The following is a 22814-nucleotide window of genomic DNA, read 5'->3' as shown; positions in this document are numbered from 1 at the left end:
GCTTGGGGAATGAGGAACCCAAGCAAAGGCCTGAGAGGTTTTAAGGGAATTCATTTGGGCTCTGGAGGAGTCAATAATCTCTTTTTCTCCCTCTCTCCCCCTTGTTGTGAATGTCTGTGTCTACTTCTCTCCGCTGAGCAAACACACCCAGGTGTCTGCTCCTAGGGGCCCTCCTGGATTTTAGGATTCCTATTTGTTCTTCGGGCAGGCCATACAACTCCACTGATCAGGCAAGGCCTCTGGAACTCCGGTCTCTACATTCCAGTCATGTTCAGGAGATGATACCCTGGGCATCCTGATCAGACATTGGTGTTGCCCCAATCCCAGTCACCCACCGGGACAGGGGCCATCTTCGAAGGAATGCTTCTCCCCCAGGGAGCATATCACATTTCTGACACCGTGAGTCATTCTGGTTTCAACCCAGAATGTAATGTCACTTCCAGGTTGTATGGGCACCTCCCCTCCCTGTCAGTCATTCCCTGATTTATAATAATGAATAAAAGTTACCTTATATCGGCATTTCTGTCCCAGATCCTGTGCTGGGCATGGGCTCGGGCAAGGCTCACAATAACTCTGTGAGGGGCTTTCATCCTCATTTTACAGATGAGAAAACTTGGGTCAACTTGCCCAGGGATATGAAGCAAGTAAGCCTGGGCCCTTCCAGGCCCAGTACAGGAGTGACCAAACTGAGTCTATCATTTCACTGAGGCTGCTGTTACCCAAGTTCTTGAAGCTAGCAAGTGGAAGAAGTTAAAATGTGCTGTATCTCGCACAGATAGGGGCCCCCCTCCCCGACTTACGCCCTAACACACTCCCCACTGGCCCCTCCCTGACTTGTGTGCCTGCCGGCCCTCACTCCCCACTCCCCCGTTCTACTCCACACTACAGCAAATACTTGTGGCAATTCCAAGAATCTGTAAGAATGTTCTCTTTTGCCCTGGGGCCTTTGGACAGGCCGTACCTTCCCACGCATTTGCCTGGCACAGGCCTACTCATTGAGATGCCACCTCCTCCAGAAAGCCATCCCTGATCACCCCAGCCCGAGTACCCTTAGGGGCTTCCTTGGTTCATCCTGGCATGTATCACACAGCATCACGGTTGCCTGTCCTCTCGCCACTTTCCCTCCCCTGCAGGGCTGCGAAGCCTAAGGGAGGGCCACTCGTGCCGACTGCAAGGTCCTCAGCAACCAGCACGGTGGTGGGCACAGAGGAGGGAGCCAGTAAGCATTTGTTAATTGAATGCTTGATTATCAGAGCTGTGTTCTGCTTTGTTTGGAGAACACAGCTTAGGTGCACTAAGTGGGATATAAAATGACAGCGATGTGGCTTCCTGTCTATCCTATTAAGAGGGCATAGTGGGCGAATGCTTTGGGGTCATCCTGGGCTCAGCGCTCTGATGTGAAAACCACGGTGTCCTCCTTTGCTAAAGCCAAGAAGTCTTGGGCTCCTGTTTTCTCACTCCCAGGCAGAAACAAACCACGTTCTGAGTGACTGGAGTCACTGCTCACAACACCAGGAGCTGGTTTAGGGTGGGGCGCGGGGCAGTGGCCTTGGGGCTCCAGTCTCTAAAGGCCAGGGCCTCTGGGCTGGGGGGAAGGGTGAAGAGTGGCAGGTCCTGTCCCCGGGAGGCTGCAGTCACTGGGGGAGAGACAATGGGGCTCAGCATCTGCTCCTCGCTGGGAGAAGGGACCCTCCAGTGAAAAGCCAGGGAGAGCAGGGAAGTGTGGGAGGAATTGATGAGGAGAAGGGGTGGAGCCAAGGCGAAGCAGCCGGGAGGAAGGAAGGGAAGGGGAAGGAAGAGAGGAGGGAGGGGTGAGGATTCAGGCTTTCCTTCCTCTCGATGACCTGGTCCTGGGCTGCAGCCGCTCTCTGGCATTGTTTCCTGCGGAAACCCTCGGGGCCCACGAAGACCTCACGTTTCTCCCCAGCCCCTGGCAGCAGCCCCCGTCCAAGGGTCAGGCATCCAGCAGGTGCTCAATACTTACTTGGGAAAATGAGAAACGTGGCCAAGTTTGCTCTGGGAACTTTTCCCTTGTCTTCTCCCCACTTCTCCGGAGAAGCTGAGGGCAGAGCAGGTCTTGGGAGCACGCCCAGGCGCCCCATGAATAATTGACCCTTCCTGGCGGCTGTGCCCGGCTCAGTCCGAGGACTCGACACCGGCCCAGCGTCTGAGTCAAGAAGCGGCTCCGAGTGGCGGGCGTGCCGGACGTTGGGAGGCCGAGGGTCCGGCCTACCCGGGAGCGGGGTCTGAGGGAGGCCAGGCTGTGCCAGAGGCCGCGGCCCCGCGGGGAGGCGCTGGGGCCTGACCCCCCGCGCTGCAAAGGCCACGCCTCGGTGCCCCCCAGCCGTGCGCCCGGTCGGGGGTGGAGGGCCGAGGCCCAGGCCCAGGCCCAGGGATGGGAGAGCCCACGGGGGGCCGATCCCTCCTCCGAGCCCCTTTTCAACCCGGTCCCGGCAACTCGCAGCCCGCGCCGCTCCCTCGAGCCTGGCCGTCCAGGGCTCTGCAAACAGCTGTTTAAAGGCTCTTTTACAGTTCAGTGCTCTGCGGGGATGTTTGTTCCAAGCCCATCTGCCTACTTTAAAAATATATAAGTAAAGAACACACCCAGCTTTCCACCCCTGGCTGGGGAGGGGCGGACTCGGCGGCCCCCGCCCGCACTTCGGAAGGACCCGGCACCCAGCCGCCGCCGCTGCCCCCGCCCCCACCCCCACCGACCCTCCTCTCGGGAGGACGCCCCGGGCTTCCCAAGGGGGAGGGGACACGCAGCCCCCCGGCCCCCTTTGTGCGGGGCCGGGCCGGCCCCCCATTTCCATGCGAGGTTCTGACGCTCCCCCTCTCCCCCGCTTCAGTTAATCTTTGTTCCCCTTTTCTGCTGAGAGGAGAAAAAAAAAAAAAAAAAAGAGAAAGAAAGAAAAGGAGGAAAAAAGGCGTGACTTGATTTTCAAACGAAACTCCCACAGCAAACAAAACCCTTTTAGAGAAATAAGAAAGGAGGAAGAAGGAAGAAAAGAGGGAAGAAAAAAAAAAGGAGAAAGAAAACCCTCCAGGCTTTCAATTTGAGTGGGAGAGTTGAACCGAAAGAAAGAGAAAGAAAGGAAGAAAAATCCTCTCTGCGGTAGAAAGAGAAAAGAAAACTTGGGCTGACAAGAGGGGGGTGCTGGGGGGGTGGAAGGAAGTGAGAAAACAAAAGAGAGATAAAAGGGCTGCTTTTCTGTCTCTCTTCCTCTGCGAGCTGGGTTAGGAGGAGCTGTTTTGCATCCCTTCACGTCAGCCCTGCCTCATTCCCTTCTTCCAGGGAGGGAGAGAGCGAGCAGGAGGGAGAGAGAGCGAGAGAGGAGAGGGAGAGAGAGGAGGGAGAGAGAGAGAGAGAGAGAAAGAGAGGAGCCGGAGGGAGGGCGGCAGGAGCAGGCGGCGGGCGCGCGTGGAGGCGGGCGGCGGGCGCGCAGCAGCAGCCCGGGCGGTGGGCAGCCAGGAGCCCCCGGCCCGGCCCCGGCCCCGGCCCCGGCCCGCCGAGGGCCCCAGCGCAGGAGCCGCGCCCGGAGCAGGGTGAGTGTCCCGCGCGGCCCCCCGGCCCCCTGGCCCCGCAGCCCCCGGGCGGCGCGCCGGCGGGGGCGCGGGGGGCGCGGGGGTGGGTCGAGGCGGCCGCGGCCGACCCGCCCCCCGCCTCTCCCCGGGGACGGCCGCGCGCAGGCCCGCGCCGCGCTGCAAACATGTCGTCTTTTCCTTTCACTTCCACATTCCCTCATGCCGGGGAGCTGGAGGGAGAGAGGGAGAGCCGGGGAAAGAGGGAGAGATGGCGTCTGGGGGGTGGGGGGGCGGGGAGGGGGAGGGGAGGGAGGGAGGGAGCGAGCGAAAGAGGGCGAGAGCGAGGAGAGCGCGCGAATGAGCGAGCGAGCGAGGAGAGAGAGAGGGAGAGAGAGAAGCAGAAATGAAAGGAAAGCGCCGCGGTGGCGGCGGCGGCGGCGGAGCGGGAGGCCGGGGAGGCGGCGGCGGCGGCTCCCGGGCCCGCACGTGGGTGTCCCGGCGCCCCGCGCGCTCCCCCCACACCCGGCCCGGGACTCAAAGTTTCACCCCCTCGCCGCGCCGCCCCGCCCCTGCGGCTGCCCACAAACTTTATTCTCCGGGTGGCGGGGGGGTGGGGTGGGGGGGCGGTTGCTGCGCTTCCCCGCCGTCCCGGGTGGGGGGCGGGGGAGGGCCGAGCGCGCCGCCGCGGAGGAGGTGGGGGATCCGGGGCGCCCCGGAGGGCAGCCGGCGGCCACACGCGGTGCGCTGCTGGAACCCGGCCGGGCCGGCGTCGGGGCGCCCCGGGCGGGGGACCTGTTGAAGGCGCTCGCCGGCTGGCGGGGTCCCCACGGCCTGTCCCTAGGCTCCCTAGTTTCACTTCCCTTCCTCGTCGCCCCTCTCTGTCTTCTCGCGGTCATTTTCCTAATTGGACGGAGCTGTGGGGTGTGATCGGCGGCGTCAGATTAGGGGGCCGGGAGGCTGCCGGGTGGGCGCGGGGACCCGGGGACAGACGGGGCAGCCCCTGCAGGCGCGCGGATCCCACAGATCCGGCCCTGGTGCCACCGCCCCCCGAACTGCGGACTTGCTAACTAGTGCGTATCGGGTTTTTTTCCAACTTGCCTTTTAAGATGACTTTTATGGTCGCTGCAACTGCTTCCCTCCAGTCTGAGCTGTAGTTTGGGAAGATTTAAGAGCCCTGGGAGGTGCTGGCGTGGGTTTTAACTAACCCGAAACGGCCCTTAGTGTATTTCTAAGCTCAGCGTTGGTTGGGGCGAAGGCAGAGCCGTAGTCTGGGTGCGTTTTCACAGGGACCCTGCGAGGTGCTCGTCCTTCCCCGTCTGAGCGGTCCGCGAATGACCGACCATCCTGGTGGCCCACCTTTGAGCTGCAGGCTGAGCGCCCTAACTGTTAAGAACGCCCTGAGCGCCTTTATTTCTATGCAAAGTGGAAACTCCTAGCCGGTGTGGACCTGGAGCGGACGGAAACGGTTCCCGTGGGCGCCTGGGAAATTCACAAAAAATTCCCCCACAGGTGTGCAAAGCAGGACTTTGCACCATTGGGGGTCACCCAGCCAACTTTGAAGCTACTCTTTGAGTTCTGCCTTTGTACACGTGTAAGCAACAACAGTCAAAGTTCATTTCTCCCAAGTAGAGGGCCCTGGCCCTGCACCCCGATGTGCTTTTCTGGGGGAAGGGGGCCTTCAGAGTACCGGGTCTTAGGGGAGAAGGGAAGAAAACCACCCCGAATTGTCATTAGACATAAAACATGTATTTTTAGTGTTTGTGATTAAGCCAGGGGCCTGTCCAGTTTTTGGGGGGTGACCCAGTATGATCGTACCTTTCTTGTTTATTTTATTTGTTTATTTATTTGACAGACAGAGATCACACTTAGGCAGAGAGGCAGGTGGGGGAGGGGGAAGCAGGCTCCCCCACCCAGCAGAGAGCCCGATGCGGGGCTCGATTGGGGGCTCAGTGTGGGGCTCGATCCCAGGACCCTGCGATCATGACCTGGGCCGAAGGCAGAGACTTTAACCCACTGAGCCACCCAGGCACCCCAGCTTTCTTGTTTATTTTAAAAGGGAATATTGTTTTCTAGAATTTTCTTGATGCCTTTATCAACTGGCCCATGAGCCACATGTCACCCTGGGCCAGGCACCCGCCTGACCCTAATTGATCACCTACAGCTCCAGCTGCATTCCCGTGCTCCAGACACCTGCAGGACCTGGCTTTCTCACTCAAGGGCAATGGGAGTAGAGCTGCTTTCTTTTGAATTGGGGGGGGGGGGGCATTTGGGTCACATTTTCTTTCCTGTGGTTTCTCCTGGTTGCCCACTTGTCTATGGAGGGAGTTGCATTGAGTTGAAATGGGGATAGGCGCTCACTCTTCTCCAGGCAGATTCCTAGGTGAGTCCTTATCCTGTGGTGTGTGGCCGGCAGGTCATTTGTTCCGTACTGGGGTCCCTTCCATTCCAACCGGGCATTTCCTACCAGGGAGACTTATTTTAGGCTCGCCGTCTGGAGAAAAGGAGACAGACAAGGTCTGGAGCCGTTCTCAAATTGAAGGAAGGGAGACTAATGGGACCACCGGAGATTTTGCATGACTTCTATTTTAGGGTTGCCTTGGGGCCCAGAGATATTTCTATCAGAGTCTGCTTAAAAAGTTCAAGTTTGAAGTTAGACGGGAGTAAATAATGGAGAAGGCGGGTGTGTCTCAGAAGGTGCTTGCTCACCACCGGGTCCCAGGCTCATGTTGCTGAATGAAGGCATCTCTGCGTCTGCTGAGTCTCCTGTTAATGATGATGGTTGATCTCAACCCTAAGACTAAGCTGGAAGACACGTCAGAGATTTTCTAAGAGATACCGAGGCACAAGAAAAGCTCCATGCCCAGGGCCACACTCTGTGGGCAGAGTCAGCATTTGAATGTGAGCTTCTAGAGTCCATGTCCAGTGCTCTTCAACACAAGGCCATGGCCTCTCTTCCTGCGGGGGGTCCCGAATCAGGCTCTGTCCAAAGAGCATGGCTCTGAGAATAAGGAAACCATGGGTGTATGCTGCCTGCAGAGGACAGGTAGATGGAACGCCTTATTGTCCGGGTGTGTTGCCCATGTACTGTTCTGAAGGGTTTGACAGGCCAGCGGTGACTGCTGGGGGGAACTAGAAGCAAAGACCCCCAGTTCCGTGGGGCAGCATTTCATCAACAGGATGTCCCCATGTCACAGTCAGCAGTTTGGGATCTGGCCTGCTTTCTTCCTGCTTTGTACTCATGTACGATTTATTTAGGACTAATCTGCCGTGAAGAATGGGTGTGAGGAAGAGTCAGAGGCCTGAACTGGTATCTGTTCATGGGCCAGACCTCCTCCTAGAACATCAGCTCGTGAGGGTAGAAAGTCTGTGTTCATTGCTGAGCCCCTGTGCCCAGAGCAAAGCCTGGCACATGGTGGGCCCTCTGTAATACTTGGCGAGTAAGTGTACTGGGCACTGGGAAAGAGACCTCCCTCCCAGAAGGAACCCACGAGTGACACACAGAGGCGGGGATGGGAAGGTGATTGATGGAACCTGCAGAGTTTTGCAGTGAGTCATGGCTTCAAACAAGCTCCAGACAGGTAAGGCAGGAGGAGCTGGGAAGAGTCGGTCCGGAATAGGTGGAGGCACTGGGTAGAGATTGTGCAAAACAACAGAGAGATCTCAAATTGCACTGCATAGACAGAAAACAGTAATAATCACGTATCTGAGGCCGGGCTTGTGCTCTTTGTGTATGTCATGTCCCTTCCTGTTCCCATTTGGCAGATGGGGAAACTAGAGCATAGAGGAGTTGAGTCACTTTTCCCAGGGCACAGAGCTGATAAACTTGAACCCCGGCTGTCTGGCTTCGGACTTTGCCTCCCTGGCAACGAGGTCAGGCATCTGTCCCCACACCAAGGAGCTGAGGCCTCAGAGCTTTGGGGTTCCTCAAAAGGGTGGCAGCAAGAGAACTCAAAAAGGAACATTTGGTCTGTAGTAGAGTGAGGCTGGTCAGGGCGCGTGCCCTCTGCTCCCACAGCCAGAGCCCACACTGTGCTCCAAGACCATTCACCCAAGGAAGACGCTAGGGAATGCTTCTTTGAGAGGCCTAACTATCCCCCAAGCAGAATGGCTAGTACCAGATCTGGGACTATTTTGCTCCTGATAAACATTTAGATGTTTTTCTTTTGAAGTATCCTTTTCAGCTTAAATTTTAGTTGGGATGTATTTAAAACTGCTGGGAATCCTAAAGCTAGAAGTATCATCTGTTGGCCTTTGAGGCCTCCAGAAGGTGTTTTCCATGGGTGTAAACTTTCCCTTTCTTTCTTTCTTTTTTTTTTTTTTTTTTAAGATCTTATTTATTTATTTGACAGAGAGAGTACAAGCAGGGTGAGGGACAGAGGGGAGAGGGAGAAGCAGGCTCCCCACTTAGCAGGGAGCCCAATGCGGGACTCAGTCCCAGGACCCTGGGATCATGACCTGAGCCAAAGGCAGTCACTTAACCAACTGAGCCACCCAGGGGCCCCCAAATGTTCCCTTTCTACTCCAGGGTTCTGGGCCAGGGTCTCCTAGGCTCCCCTTTCATTGACAGTATGATTTACCAGTCTCTGTGCTGGGCCCGACCTCATGCAGCTTGTAGTCTCCCTGGGAGACAGACACTGAACTAATAATTATACAAATACTCTTTAATTACAGTTGTTATAAACGCTTCAAAGGGAAAATGGTACAGAGGCCGTGGGAGCCGATAATCAGGGAGGATGAAGGAGAAGGGAGCTTTCCTGAAGAAAGGCCATTGAAACAGCCACGGGAAGGGTGGGCAAAGAGGCTTTTAGCCAGGGTGGGACAGTCCATTAACCTTGACATAAACCCTTTCTCTTCTAAGCGGTCCCGGCACCCCCAGCATCAGCATCGCGGCCCAGGAGCCTGCCAGAAGTGCAGAAACTGCATTTTCATGCAACTCACCTGCATGGTACAGTCTGAGACATGCCAAAGGAATCCAAGTACTGAACCGGGAGCTTGTCAGCCATGAATGAGTGGGGTGGCCACTGGGAAAGTTACTTCCCTGGTTAATGAGGGAATTAGATCATCTCATGAGTTCCTCCTGGCCTCTGTCATCTTTGGCTTTTGCTGGTTTGCGCTCTTTCCAAGCTTATTAAGAACAAGGGCCCGGGCGTCTGTAGCTTCCACCTCTGCGGGGGCCTGGTGGGGGTGTGGGAGGGCTCAGCAGGCACGGGTCCGAGCCATGGCCTGCCGTCAGTAGATGCTGCACAAGCGGCCCCACCATCGAGGGCTGTGGGGAAGGATCAGAATGATTCGCAGAGAGCATGTGCAGCTTTGTTGCACGCAGAGAGATGGTCTTAAGGTGACCCAGGGAGGATCTGGCCTGAATCGAGAGCAAAACGGGCAAGGGTCAGAAGGGCTTTGGGGAAGAAAGGTGTAACATTTCTGCCGAAAGCGGAACCTGAAACGGGGGAGTTGCTCAATAGCCCATTGCTTGTGAACATGAGACTTAAAGCCTTGCCACAGAGTTTCGCGCCTGAGATCCCCACATCAGTGTAGAGAGGACCGGTGGCGGGGGGAAGGGTGGCGGGGAGGGGGTACTTGAGTTGCATGTGCACCTGTGCCAGGGGTAACGGGAGTGAGCGTGCACTTTGCACCCAGAGCACTCGCCAGCTTCCAAGGGGTCTGTGGTCTCCCGGAACTAGGGGCAAATGCCTTTCTTAACCAATCTCCCCAACTCTCTTAGGACACAGCACTTGCCAAGGACTGGGCCCCGTGGTAAGCACTTGCTGTATATCTGGTCGTTTAGGTTGAAGAGCTTTCCGGAGGTCAAGTGTCAGAAGCAGGCCCGGCACTGGACAGTCGGGCCCCAGAGCGTCCCTGCTCACAAAGCCTCTCGTCGTTAACGGGGCAGGTGAGACTAGGGGAGAATGCTTCTGGCAGAACAGAGGTGGAGGTTATGGAAGTCCCTACGATTTCCGGTTAAGTGTCTCCCGGTTGCTCATGCGCAAAACAGAAAGGTTTTTCCCGAGGAAACAGGTTGCACATTGCACCAGGTTGCTGGGCTAGCCCATGAGAGCCTGTGTCACTGTTGGGCCCAACTCATTTTTGTTTGCTCAGGATAAAAAAAAAAAGAAAGAAAGAAAGAAAAAGAAAAACAAATTAGAAAACAAGACGGCCAGGCTAAATTAAAGATTCTAGCTTTGGGCGGGAGGTGCTCGAAGACATGCACTGTCGAATAAGGGGTGAGTTGGTGGCAAGAGACTGGGGTAGATTCCAAAAGGGGGATTAAAAGATGTGAGAAGCCAAAGCAGGGCCAAAAACGTATGTCGAATCAGCAGCTTCAAAAAGGTAAAATGACTGGTTCTTACTACTTACTAATTAATGTGTGTAGCTCGAAGACCTGACCCTTCCCCCATCCCCAGCGCCTTACCCCCAAGTACAGAAGCCTTTTGTTTTCTCTTTAATTCATTTCTGTGTTGTGTGAATTTTTATCAGTGTGTATTATCTTTCTAATCTATATATTTATAAGTGGAATAAAAGGACTAGTAGAAGTGGGTTGACCTGTACGGGGGTTTTAATTCTGTCTTCTGCAACTGATATCGTAAAGGCGTTTCTGATATTAAATCTATACGCTCTATTGTGTGTATATTTTGGAAGTACTGAGAGACGTGTTGGAAACGTGAGGATTTTCAGTGCCATCGGAAGCTGAGGGTAGCGGATCATGTTGTGGCCCGACTGCTTTCCCTTTCTTCCTTCTGTAGCCCCGGTGTGTAATACTTAAGGGGATCAAAATCAGGGAAGAATGATCACACAGAAAGCAGGAGTGGGTCCTCCCTCCAGATTTACACGGGAAGCTGTAACTTCTGTGACGACTCTTGGTGATGTGTGGTTTGTCTTCTGGGTCATGTTTGAACGCCTTCCATGACCCCATCCCGTTCCCAGTGGGGCAGCGGTGGGATGGGCCTCCAGATGGGGAGGGCTCTCCCGTGTGCGTTCGGTAAAAAGCAAGAGCCAAGCTTTGGTGGTGGTTTTGTGCACTATATCACAATGTCCTCACAAGGACCGCATCCCCTCCGGCCTTCTGAAAAGCATCAGGTAGGTACCCTTTGGGGGCTGATGGGGCTGTTAGGCTAACACATACTCTGTGATTTTTTTTTTTTTTAAAGATTTTATTTATTTATTTGAGAGAGAGACAGTGAGAGAGAGCATGAGCGAGGAGAAGGTCAGAGAGTGAAGCAGACTCCCCATGGAGCTGGGAGCCTGATGTGGGACTCAATCCCGGGACTCCGGGATCATGACCTGAGCCGAAGGCAGTCGTCCAACCAACTGAGCCACCCAGGCGTCCCACTCTGTGATGTTTGATCCTGGGGCCGCACCTCCCATCACCAGCCACAGACCACGCGTTCACTGTGGTCTTGCCATTACCTGGAAGCAGGTCAGCTCTGACATTCAGGATTCTTCCCATCCCCTAACACTCCTGCCCACCCCTGCCCCAAGCTGGGACGTCAGTGCCTACCATCAGTCCCACCCCTACATCCCCTGTTGCCCTGCCCCAGCTGCCTCCCTAGGCCTGTGCACACCACATTCTCCTTTGGCCCTGCCTCTCCCCAATTCCCATATCACTCTCTCCCCCCAGGACTTCAGAGAAGAGTTCACCCTGTCTGTCCCTGCTTCCTCTCTCCCACTGAAACAGCTCTGAAACAGGAGACCATTTAACCCCCTTCTCCTCCCTGCTCTTACAAAGGCCCCTGGCCCACCCCCCAGATCACACCTGGCAGCCCGTTTAAGGGCCTCTACTTACCTGACTTCTCTGTCCCAGATACTTTCATGGAGAGTGTTGGCTTATCACTCAGGGCTCTCTCCCTGCCTCTCTGATCCTACTGTTTTCTGCCATTCCCTCCTCTCCTGGCAACAGTTTGGTGCCTCTGCCATGGCTCTCTGCTGCTCGTTTCCCTTCCTTGGCTGTGGTTTCAGACTCTTACCCTATGTCCCTGTCTTCATGTGTCCTGTAAACGGTCCGGAGCTGGGTTAACATTGGTTTTAGTTTTAGATATGTATGGATCTCTTTCTGCCATCTTATTAGTTTGTGCTTTCTCTTTCTTCTGTTTCTGAGTCTTCATTCATTCTTTAACTTTTTAAAGACTTTATTTTTAAGTAATCACTACTTCCATCATGGGGCTCAAACCCACCACCCCAAGAACAAGCGTTGCGCACTCCACTGACCGACTGAGCCAGCCAGGCGCCCCTGTTCATTTTTTCTAATTGATTAAAAGTTTTTTTTCTTTCTTTCTTCCTTTCACTTTGTTTTTTCCTCTCCTGTGTTGCAGGTTATACACTGTTTCTATTCTTTTAATGCATGCAGACTGTAGAAGGTATAAAATTAGTTGGTGTCTCTATCTTTTCTCAAATAATGCAACGACCTTGGAATGCTTTATGTAAAGTCACTGTTGTGACACATTCAGTTGTCACACAGGGGTTTAGATACATCTTGTTTCTCTCTTTTCAGTTCCACAAATGAGGCAATTACTTATTTTTTTTTAAAGAGCGGGAGAGGGGAGGGCAGACGGAGATGGAGAAGGAGAGGGAGCAGACTCCACGCCTCCCCAGTGCAGAGCAGGACCTGGGGCTCAATCTCACGACCCTGAGATCGTGACCTGAACTGAAATGAAGAGGGAGACTTAACCGACTGAGCCACCCAGGCCCCCCGGGGAATTTATTTGTAATGTTCTGTGCAGTTAACCTTTGGTTTGATTTTCCACCTGTTTTCCATTTTGTTTACTTAGATTTCTCCTTGCATCTCAGACCTACTTTCTGAGATCAGAACCCCATGTGGTGAAGACCTTTAGTCATAAACTTTTCAGTTTCTGTTTGGCTAAAATCATGTGTCATCCTTGTTGTTAACGCATTGTTTTAGTGGGTGTAAAACATTAGCTTGGTAGCTATTTTCTCTGAGTATGTAAAGTTAGTATTACAGTCACGCCTGGGTGGTCCGCTCATGGGACTCTTGATTTTGGCTCTGGACATCATTTCAGGATCCTGAAATCTGGCTCCACTCTCAGTGCAGTCTGCTTGTCCCTCTCCCTCTCCCTCTGCTCTCCCCCTGCTTGTGCATGAGCACTCTCTCTCTAAAATAAATAAATAAAATATTTTAAAAAATAAAGTAAATAAAGATAGTATTCCATTGTCTTCTTGCCAGTTGTTGATGTTGAGAAATTGGTAGCACAGTTCTCAAGTATTATCTTCTGCCTGGTTGTTGTTGATGGTGGTGGTGGGATGTCTGTGTGTGTGTGTGTGTGTATGTGTGCACACGTATGCACACTCATTTGTATGTTCTGTAGTTCATTATTATTTCCTTAGGAGTGGTTTTGAATCTCTTTGGCTAAGGATTCATTGGGTGAAACCAAAGATTAGTGACTTTTATCAGCTCTAAAGGATTTTTAGCAGTTAACCTCTTGGAATGTTATCTTTCCATTATTAGCTCTCTCTGGTCTCTCTTTTGGGAACTCCAGTTAGATGTAAGGTAGATCTTACTCTGTCCTCTATGTTTCTTAACTTTCATTTCATTTTCAGTCTTTTGGGTTTTTTGTAATGTTTTCTGGATAATATCTTACTTGTCTTCCAACTCACTAATTCTCTCTTTAGTTATCTCTAACCTTCTGGTTAACCCTTCCACAGAAGTATTGTTAGTATCAATATTGACTCATAAATTTTAATATTTATTTGCATGTTTCTGTTGCAGTTACAATTTTTGATGCTCATCCTTTGAGTTTTTAATCTGGATAATTATATTTTTTATTTCTTTGTTTCTATTTTATCCTTTTCTGAGAACACATGGTGGTTTGTGTTTTTTAATAATCTCTTACTCCTTACTTGTGTTAATTCCCCATTTTATTAATCACATTAACTATTCTTTTTTTTTTTTTTTTTAAAGATTTTATTTATTTACTTGTCAGAGATAGAGGGAGAGAGTGCAAGTGAGCACAAGCAGACAGAGAGGCAGGCAGAGGCAGAGGGAGAAGCAGGCTCCCTGCTGAGCAAGGAGCCCGATGTGGGACTCGATCCCAGGGTGCTGGGATCATGACCTGAGCCGAAGGCAGCTGCCCAACCAATGAGCCACCCAGGCGTCCCAATCACATTAACTATTCTTACTTTTGGATTCTGTATCCGATAATTCCAGTCTCTAAAATGTTTACAGGGACACTTCTGTCCTACGATGCTTCTGCTCATTCCCACTCTTGAGGGCTCGCTTCTTATGTGTTTCATGATTTTTGCTTTTGCTTTTAAGATTTATTTATTTATTTGAGTGAGAGAGAGAGAGAGAGCATGCATGAGGGAGGGAGAAGCTGAGGAAGAGGAAAAAGAATCCTCAAGCAGACTCCCCGCTGAGCACAGAGCCCAAGGCAGGCTCTGACCTGAACCAAAATCAAGAGTCACATGCTTAACCAAGTGCTTAACAAGGTATCCCTGTATGTTTCATGATTTTTTTTTTAAGATTTTATTAATTTACTTGAGAGAGAGAGCACAAGCAGGGAAAATGTCAGGCAGAGGGAGAGGGAGAAGCAGGTTCCCCATAGAGCAGAGAGCCTGTCGTGGGTCTCCATCCCAGGACCCTGGAATCGTGACCTGAGCCAAAGGCAGACGCTTAACCGACTGAGCCACCCAGGGGCCCCATGTCTCATGATTTTTGATTGTGAGTTTATGTTTGTTGGAATTCTATCTGCGAGGATTATTTGAAAAACGGAATGACAGTTCTTTCTTCCACAGAGGATATGTGCTTTCTACCAGACACCTGAAGGCCCTTCAGATGGGTCCATTTATTTATAATTCTTAGTGTGCTGTCTCGAGGGCTTGGCAATGACCGCAGATCCTCAGAGGAGCCTTTTTTTTTTGAAAGCCCACCCATAGCAACACGAAACCAGATTACTTCCTTCCTAATTATATATGACCAGACACCCTACTTTGTCTCATTGTTTCCCTATTGCCAAATAGTTTCTCTACATATTTGGACAAAGTCCTGGTCATTAAAAACCATGTATCTTCGGAGCCATCCCTTGCAGAATCGACCTGTTCTCCCACATCCGTTGGCCCCTGTTGCCTTACCCCTTAGTCTGTAGATGTGCGTGTTTAGACCCCACATTGGATTCTGAGTTTCTGGAAAGCTGGGAGCGGTGCCCTTTATTTCTGGAACCCCAGCACCTGGTGCACTGTTGGCCATCGTAGTTGCTTAATAGAGACCTATTCATTGAGCAAAATCAAGTCTTGTCTTCTTCTTGGATAGAATTAAAAAAAAAAAAAAATCGAAGCACAAACCTGCCCCATAGTCTTAGATGAGTCCAGTTTACTTTTTTGGATCTCTGTATCCTCAGCTGTAAAATGAAGGGATGCTTCTGAGATCTCCACTTGTTCTGGGATTCAGCACAATTTGCATGATTGTCCATCATGATAACATGGATCAAGTCTTGGCTCACAAGTGGAATTGAGGGATGTGAGAGCCATGGAGAGAATGAGCATGATTTGAAGCAGCTGGGCAGGATTTGAAGAGGAAAAAAGAGAAGGGACTCAGAGGCAAATGAAAGGTAATTTGATATGAATAAAGATGGCATTTTAAAATGTGTGACTTAAAATGACAATTTGATGGCTTTCTTTAAAAAATAAACAAACTAAGGGCTCTGGGTGGCTCAGTGGGTTAAGCTTCTGCCTCTTCTGCTTCTGGTTGTTGTGATCTTAGGGTCCTGGGATCAAGCCCCGAATCGGGCTCTATGCTCAGCAGGGAGCCTGCTTCCCTCTCTCTCCCTACCTCTCTGCCTACTTGTGAGATATCTCTCTCTCTGTGTTAAATAAATAAATAAATCTTTTTTTTTTTTTTTTTAATGAACACACTATAACACAATAAATTTCAGATGGCTTAAAGATGGTAAATATAAAAAAATGAACCCAGGAGATACTATGGCTTAAAACCCAGAAGCCATAAAAGAAAAGATTGACATATTTATACACAAGTAAGAAATTTCTGTGTGGCTAAAATCATCATAAATGGAATCAGAAGAGTCTCCTAGTTCTCAAAACTAGAGAACATTTTTGCAACATAGGTCATAGATAGAGTGGTTTCCTTAATATCTAAAGAGCTCCTACAAATCATTAGGAAAAAGACAGTCAGCTCAACTTTTTTTTTATGTTTTATTTTATTTCATCTTTTTATTTTCAGGTAGCTCTAGGGTCAGCGTTGGGCTCAAACTCATGACCCAGAGATCCAGTCACATGCTCCACCAACGGAGCCAGGCGTCTCTCAACTCAATTTTTTTTTTAAAGATTTTATTTATTGGGGCACCTGGGTGGCTCAATGGGTTAAGGCCTCTGCCTTCAGCTCAGGTCATGATCCCAGGATCCTGGGATCAAGCCCCACATCAGGCTCTCTGCTCAGTGGGGAGCCTGCTTCTCCCTCTCTCTCTCTGCCTGCCTCTCTGCCAACTTGTGATCTCTCTCTCTCTCTGTCAAATAAATAAATAAAATCTTTAAAAAAAAAAAAGATTTTATTTATTGGACAGACAGAGATCACAGGTAGGCAGTGGGGGAGAAGTAGAGAGAGGTGGGGGGAAGTAGGCTTCCCGCTGAGCAGAGAGCCCAGTGCTGGGCTCCATCACAGGACCCTAGGGTCATTAACTGAGCTGAAGGCAGAGGCTTTAACCCACTGAGCCACCCAGGCGCCCCTCAACTCAATTTTTAAAAGAGGCTACAAACATGGACAGTTCACAGAAAAGGAAATACAAATGGTTCTTAACCTTGTAAGACCATGCTCAGCCCTCTGCTAATTAGAGAGGTGCAAGTTAACTCTATTCTGGAGAAGTCCTAGTGGGAACAGATACTCCCATCATTGTCTGTAGAGTGCATGTTGTACGGTGAGAATTTTGACAATATTTATTAAAATCCAGAGTGCACAAGCAATTCCAGTTCTGGGAATTTTTCTCACAGGTCTGTGACATAACATGCAAAACAAGCATTTTTCAAGACAGTTCATTACATCATTGATTGTAAAAGTAAGAAGCCCCCCCCCAAAAAAAAGAAAGAAAAGAAAAAGAAAATCTTAATGTCCACCAGGAGGGAACAGATAAATAAATTGTCCTATGATCATACAATGCAGTTCGTGCAGCTGCAAAAAAGAATGTGAATGTTTCCCTGTGTATCCGTGTGGTCCTGGTCACTGAAATATTTTCTTAAATGAGAGAGGACAGGACAGAATTGCCTGTCTGCAGTAGCTCTGCAAGGTTACTTTTCATACATCTCGAATTTTATGCCTTATGCGCATATCCTACCTAACTCCCCCCAAAAAAAATTATTTTTAAAGAAGGAAGTTAAGGGGCACCTGGGTGGCTCAGTGGGTTAAGCCTCTGCCTTGGGCTCGGGTCATGATCTCAGGGTCCTGGGATCGAGCCCCACATCGGGCTCTCTGCTCAGCGGGGAGCCTGCTTCCCCCCACCTCTCTCTGCCTGCCTCTCTGCCTACTGGTGATCTCTCTGTCAAATAAATAAATAAAATCTTTAAAAAAGGAAGTTAACCTCACCTTTGCTCTGCGTTTTCACACGGGGCATCTTAGTTACTCCCCTCACCTGTGAGGTTACCATTTTTATAGACAGAGAAACTGAAGCTTCAAGTCCGAAATGATGTGCTCAAGTTCACGGAGAGAGCCCTGGAACCTGGCATTGAATCTAGTTATCACTCCAGAACCACTGGGTTCCTGTCTGTAGACAAGTATTTTTTTTTGTCTTGTTTTCTTCCCTTATTTTTAACTGACATCCCATTGGTTAAAGAGCACTGGCTGTACACCGTGGCCAAAGGCCCACCCCTCCCGAGGGAGAGAGTGGAAAGCTCTGTCCCACCTCCCCCAGCTGGCTTGCTGGCTCTCAAATGCCTATGGGGCAGAGCTCAGGCAGTAGGTGGTGGAGACAGCCCCCGAGCCCAGCCAGCCACATCAGACACAATGAGGAGGATTAGGGATGGGCTTTGCAGCCCTACCTTTGAAGTTCCCAGCTTTTATCAGAGTGTCTGAACCTTAACATTATTTCAAGGGAGCTTTTATTACTGTCTGTGAACTGGCCTCAGGTAGGTACCAGCTGCTGCCAGGTGCTGAGGGAACACTTCCTGGTGCCTGAAGCCTGAAGCCGGGGCTTTCACTTTGTTAAATGGCGGAGAAGTTTTTAGGGCTAAAGGCACTTGGTACTTAGAAGATTCTGGAAGAATAATTTTCTGTTTCTATTTTTCTATCCAGAGGTGCAAGTGGATGGCATCCCTTTAATTAAAGGGAAGGAAAAGTGCTTGCTTGCCTTTTTTTTTCCTTTTCTTTTTCTTTCCTTTTTTTTTTTTTTTTTTTTTTGGTCTTCTATGCTGTTTTCAAAGTAGAGTATTGACAGCTTCTTTTTTGTCAAGGAGAAATGCTGTAGGAGAACAAAGCTAAAGGTGTTGGCCATGTATAATACGAGGCTGTAATTTATAGGTACAGCTTCACCCGGGGGAAGAATTTGATGTCTTTAAGAGCTACAAAATCGGGACGCCTGGGTGGCTCAGTTGGTTGAGCAGCTGCCTTCGGCTTAGGTCATGATCCCAGCGTCCTGGGATCGAGTCCCATATTGGGCTCCTTGCTCGTCAGGGAGCCTGCTTCTCCCTCTGCCTCTGCCTGCCATTCTGTCTGCCTGTGCTTGCTCTCTCTCCCTCTCTCTCTCTGACAAATAAATAAAATCTTTAAAAAAAAAAAGAGCTACAAAATCATCCAGCACCACCTGTCCTCGTGTGTGGCATCACATTTATTTTCTGAGCTGGAGTCATCATTTCTTAAGAAAGAGGCAGGGTCCTTTGGGGCCGAGGACTTATTAAGGGGGTAAGAAGTCTTTAGGATCTTTGGGCCTGAGCCGGCACGTCCAACCCCTGTCGAGATGCTACTTGGTATCTTTTTTTTTATTATTATTTATTTATTTATTTATTTATTTGACAGAGAGAAATCACAAGTAGATGGAGAGGCAGGCAGAGAGAGAGAGGGAAGCAGGCTCTCTGCTGAGCAGAGAGCCCGATGCGGGACTCGATCCCAGGACTCTGAGATCATGACCTGAGCCGAAGGCAGCGGCTTAACCCACTGAGCCACCCAGGCGCCCCGATGCTACTTGGTATCTTGACAAGGGATCCGCCCCAGTGGCCCACCCTCCTACCCTGTCCATTCGTGTTTGTCTGGCTGGTGGAAGTGCCCTGAACATCACAGAGCTGTCCCTGTGTAAAGTTTGTACCCAGCCGTTCACTGAGTGCATGTGTGGGTCGGAGGCACTCAGCAAACGTTCCTCAAATGAATAAATTATTTTTATTATTAGAGGTAGACTTTAAAGCTTTTGATCATAAAGAGCACTGGAGAAATTCAGATGTCTGCCATGATTCCTCCTTGGGTTTTCCTGACGCTTGAAATAATTAAGACCATCTTCTATGGAACTGTTCCTTCCTTGGCTCTAGGTCATCTCTGTTAGGCAAAGGCCAACTTCTATAAATCGTGTGCTGAGTACTCTTAATGCCCTCCCGAGTGTTCCAGTTCCAGTCCTCCTGGGTTCCAGAACCCAGTCCTCCTGGGTTCTAGCTCATTCTCCAGGAGAACTTCTGTGTAACATCAGCTAAGTTCTTTTGTTTCAGTTACAGAGCTTGTCAGAATCTGTCCTCCAAACCCCAATTTTATTTTATCTTATTTTATTGTTATTGTTATTATTATTATATTTTAGAAACAGAGAGAGCATGTGTGCGAGCAGAGGGGAGGGGCAGAGGGAGAAGGAGAGAGAGCATCCCAAGCAGACTCCACTCCCAGAACAGAACCACGCCCTCTACCTTTGCTTGGTCTCATGACCCTGAGATGGTGACCTGAGCTGAAATCAAGAGTTGGACCCTTAACCGACTGAGCCATCCAGCCCCCCACCAACCCCCCCCTCTTAGAGCTTTTATGCCTTTGTTGTAAAAATGATGCCCTAGGGTCCCCTGTGTGGCTCAGTTAAGTGTCTACCTTCAGCTCAGCTCACCATCTCAGGGTCCTGGGATCAAGCCCCGCATCAGGCTCCCTGCTCAGTGGAGAGCCTGCTTCTCCCTCTCTCTCTGCCTGCCTCTCTGCCTACTTGTGCTCGCTCTCTCTCTGTCAACTAAATAAATAAAATCTTTAAAAGAAAATTTATTCCCTATCCAGGTAGGTTAACCCATCTGAGCTCAGGAACTGGCCTCTCCCACCACCCTTTTTGAATTTACTGTTTAAAGAGAAAGCTATTGTCCCTTCCTCCACAAAGGACAAAAGAAATGTTTGTTTTGCCTTTTTGCACCTTGGCCCCACTGCTTGCTCTGTTTCCCTCTCCCGGTGGCAATTACTTGAAAGACCTGGACAGAGAAGTTGGGTTCTGAGTATTCTGGGGGGGGTTGGCTGTCTGCTTATGACTCACACCCCGCCTGCACTCACTCCGACCTCCCAGAGATTTTAATTCCTCTTTGCTGGAAACTACCCCTTAGCTCTTGAAAATATTCTTAGGTGGTTTTAAGATGTCTGTTCAGTGTGGGGGATTTTTTTGTTTGTTTGTTTGTTTTCCAAATCCAGTTCAGGTTTGAATGTCCAAGGAATGAACAGTCTCTTGGCTCTTGGATCTCTTCCTTTTGTTTTTTAGAAAATAGATTTTATTGATTTTTTTTCTTGTTACAAAGAGATTTATGATTTTTGCAGAAAATTTAGGAAACATAAACAGGCAAAAAGGTGAAAACAAAACCCTTCTATAATTATTAATATTTCAGTATATTATATGCCTTTCCAGCCTATATTTTTTTAATTAAAAAGAGATCATACCATGTGTACCTTCATGTTACTTTTTTCTTTCCTTTTTTTTTCTCTTCTGTAACAATTTGTGATTAAAATTTTCATGGAGTTAAATCTCTTCCTCTAAGTCACTTTATTTTTTTTTAATTTTTTTTTTTTAAAGATTTTGGGACGCCTGGGTGGCTCAGTTGGTTAAGCGGCTGCCTTCAGCTCAGGTCATGATCCCAGCGTCCTGGGATCGAGTCCCACATCAGGCTCCTTGCTCAGCGGGGAGCCTGCTTCTCCCTCTGCCTCTGCCTACCATTCTGCCTGCCTGTGCTTGCTGTCTCCCCCCCTCTCTCTGATAAATAAATAAAACCTTTAAAAAAAAAAAAAGATTTTATTTATTTATTAAGGAGAGAGAGAGGGAGAGCTCACACACGAGCCAGGGGGAGGGGCAGAGGGAGAGGGAGAACCATACTCCCCACCCAGCAGGGAGGCCTCTGTGGGGTTCAATCCCAGGACCCCTGGACCAACCAAATGCTTAACCAACCGAGCCACCCAGGCACCACTATTTTTTTTCCCGTTTTAATTCCAGTAGAGTGAACATACAGTGTTACATTAGTTTCAGGTGTGACATATAGGGACTCAGCTTCCGTACGCCTCCTAAGCTCATCGACTCTAGCTCACTTTAAAGGACCGCACAATAGGGGCGCCTGGGTGGCTCAGTGGGTTAAAGCCTCTGCCTTCGGCTCAGGTCATCATCTCAGGGTCCTGGGATCCAGCCCCGCATGGGGCTCTCTGCTCAGCAGGGAGCCTGCTTCCTCCTCTCTGCCTACCTGTCTGCCTACTTGTGATCTCTATCTGTCAAATAAATAAATAAAATCTTTAAAAAAAAAAAGGGGGGGGTCTGCATAATATTCTTTCAAACAGAAGGACCACAATACAGTTAAGCAGCCTCCTTGCGTTTCCAGTATGTTCTCTCTTCCTGTCTGCTAAGGGACGTTGTTGGGTATTTTTGCCCACAGCCTTGATTATTCCTTGGGATCCGTTTCTAGAAGGGAATCCCTGGGCCAAGGACATGTTCTAAAGGCTCTTTTCTGATGGCTAAACAGCCCTCCAGGAAGGTTATACTGTTATTTTTCCTCCTTTTGGGTAAATCCAAAGGCCTTTTCTTTTAAGCCCCGGCTGGGTGTTCTCAGACATCACTTTTCCAAACGGGGAGCACGTGCTGATGGAGAGTCGGTGTCGGGGCAGCAGCCTGAGCCGCGCGATGAGGTAGGACATCCCGTCCTTGCCCCTGGGCTTGCTGGGGGACCCGAGGGCTGGGTCTGCTCAGATCGCTGGCAGCTGGGCAAGCCTTCGGCTCCCCAGGGAAACCTCCAGGTACCCACCCTTAGAAGGCCCGGGACAGTCCTGGCTTCGAGGGTTCCAGAGTGGTGGGGAACTCTGACAGTCTTTCTTCCAAGAGGATGCCCGAACAGCCGACATCCCACCCTGAGGCCAGAGACCAAGGCTGCTCCTCCGGACCTGGCTTGGGGTTTGGGGTTACAGGCCCTGGGGATTTTCTATGCAACCCCCCTCCTCCTCCCCGGGGGAGGAATGCGTCTGCCCAGACCTCCAGCCGCGCCAGCCTGACTCCTGCACCGCTGGGCTGGAGGAAGGCTTGATGGAATTACGGAGGAAGTAACATTTGCTCAGGCTAAATCGGGCCTTCCTGTTCCAGCTTCACACTCGCTCTTCCTCCTTTTCGACTCTCTTCCTCCTGCGTGTCAGCCCACTCTTTGGGGCAGTTTTGGTTGGCATGGCCTCTGAAGACCTTCCCTTAGCTTCCCTCCTTCCTCTGCTGTGCCAGGGACACCCAGGCTGGTGCCCACCTTCGGGATCTGGCACATTCAAGCGTGTCACCACCGCTCCTTCCTGGCTCCCCGCACCTGCTCTCCCAGGCCTGGTGGAAAGGCCACAGGGGCTCCTGGAGGCCCAGGCTGCCCCTCTCCCACCCAGAGACCCAGCATGCCAGCTGCTGCCCGTTGGGTTCCAAACAACAACAACAACAAAAAAAAACACACACACAAAACCCAGCCCCCTGAGATGAGGGTCGGATGTTTCAGTTTCTATGAACCTGTGCTGGAAATGAGAGGCGCGGGCCGGGAGAGGGAGGCTGGAGGCTTCCCCTGGGTGGGCTTTGTTTAAAATTTAATATGCTCTTCCTTTCTCTCGATACACCAGCGATGGCTTCGAGCTCCTTTGTCATTGGAGCCCCGTTATCTGTCTGGTGGATGAGATCTCTTATCTGCCGGGTCCTGCCTCTTGTCTCTGAATAGCCCATCACCATCCCGCCCCCCCCCCCATTTGTGACGCGCCCTTAGATCCCATTCTGCTGCTGGACAGAGAATGAAACCTGTCACTTCGCTTTTCAGCCAATTAAGACCTGGGGAAGATGAAGATCCACTTTTAATGGTGTTGGACCCACCAAAGGCACAAACGATGGGCAACTTTAGTGTCCAGTTAGAGGGGGTGT

General features: G+C 50.5%; 1 protein-coding gene across 2 annotated transcripts in view; it reads left to right on the top strand.

Moving 5' to 3' along the window:
- Positions 1 to 2766: 2766 nt before the first annotated feature.
- Positions 2767 to 22814, top strand: part of ZNF710 (zinc finger protein 710) — a 67737-nt gene continuing 47689 nt past the window's right edge. The window contains exon 1 of one of the 2 annotated variants that reach the window (XM_059179994.1): positions 2767 to 3546. The gene's annotated coding sequence lies outside the window, so the exon portion shown is untranslated. The remainder of the gene's footprint in view (positions 3547 to 22814) is intronic. The other variant, XM_059179988.1, reaches the window with a different exon arrangement.

The sequence above is a fragment of the Mustela lutreola genome, chromosome 7 (genome assembly GCF_030435805.1).
Source record: "Mustela lutreola isolate mMusLut2 chromosome 7, mMusLut2.pri, whole genome shotgun sequence".
NCBI lineage: Eukaryota > Metazoa > Chordata > Mammalia > Carnivora > Mustelidae > Mustela > Mustela lutreola.
This window is presented reverse-complemented; position numbering and strand designations above follow the sequence as displayed.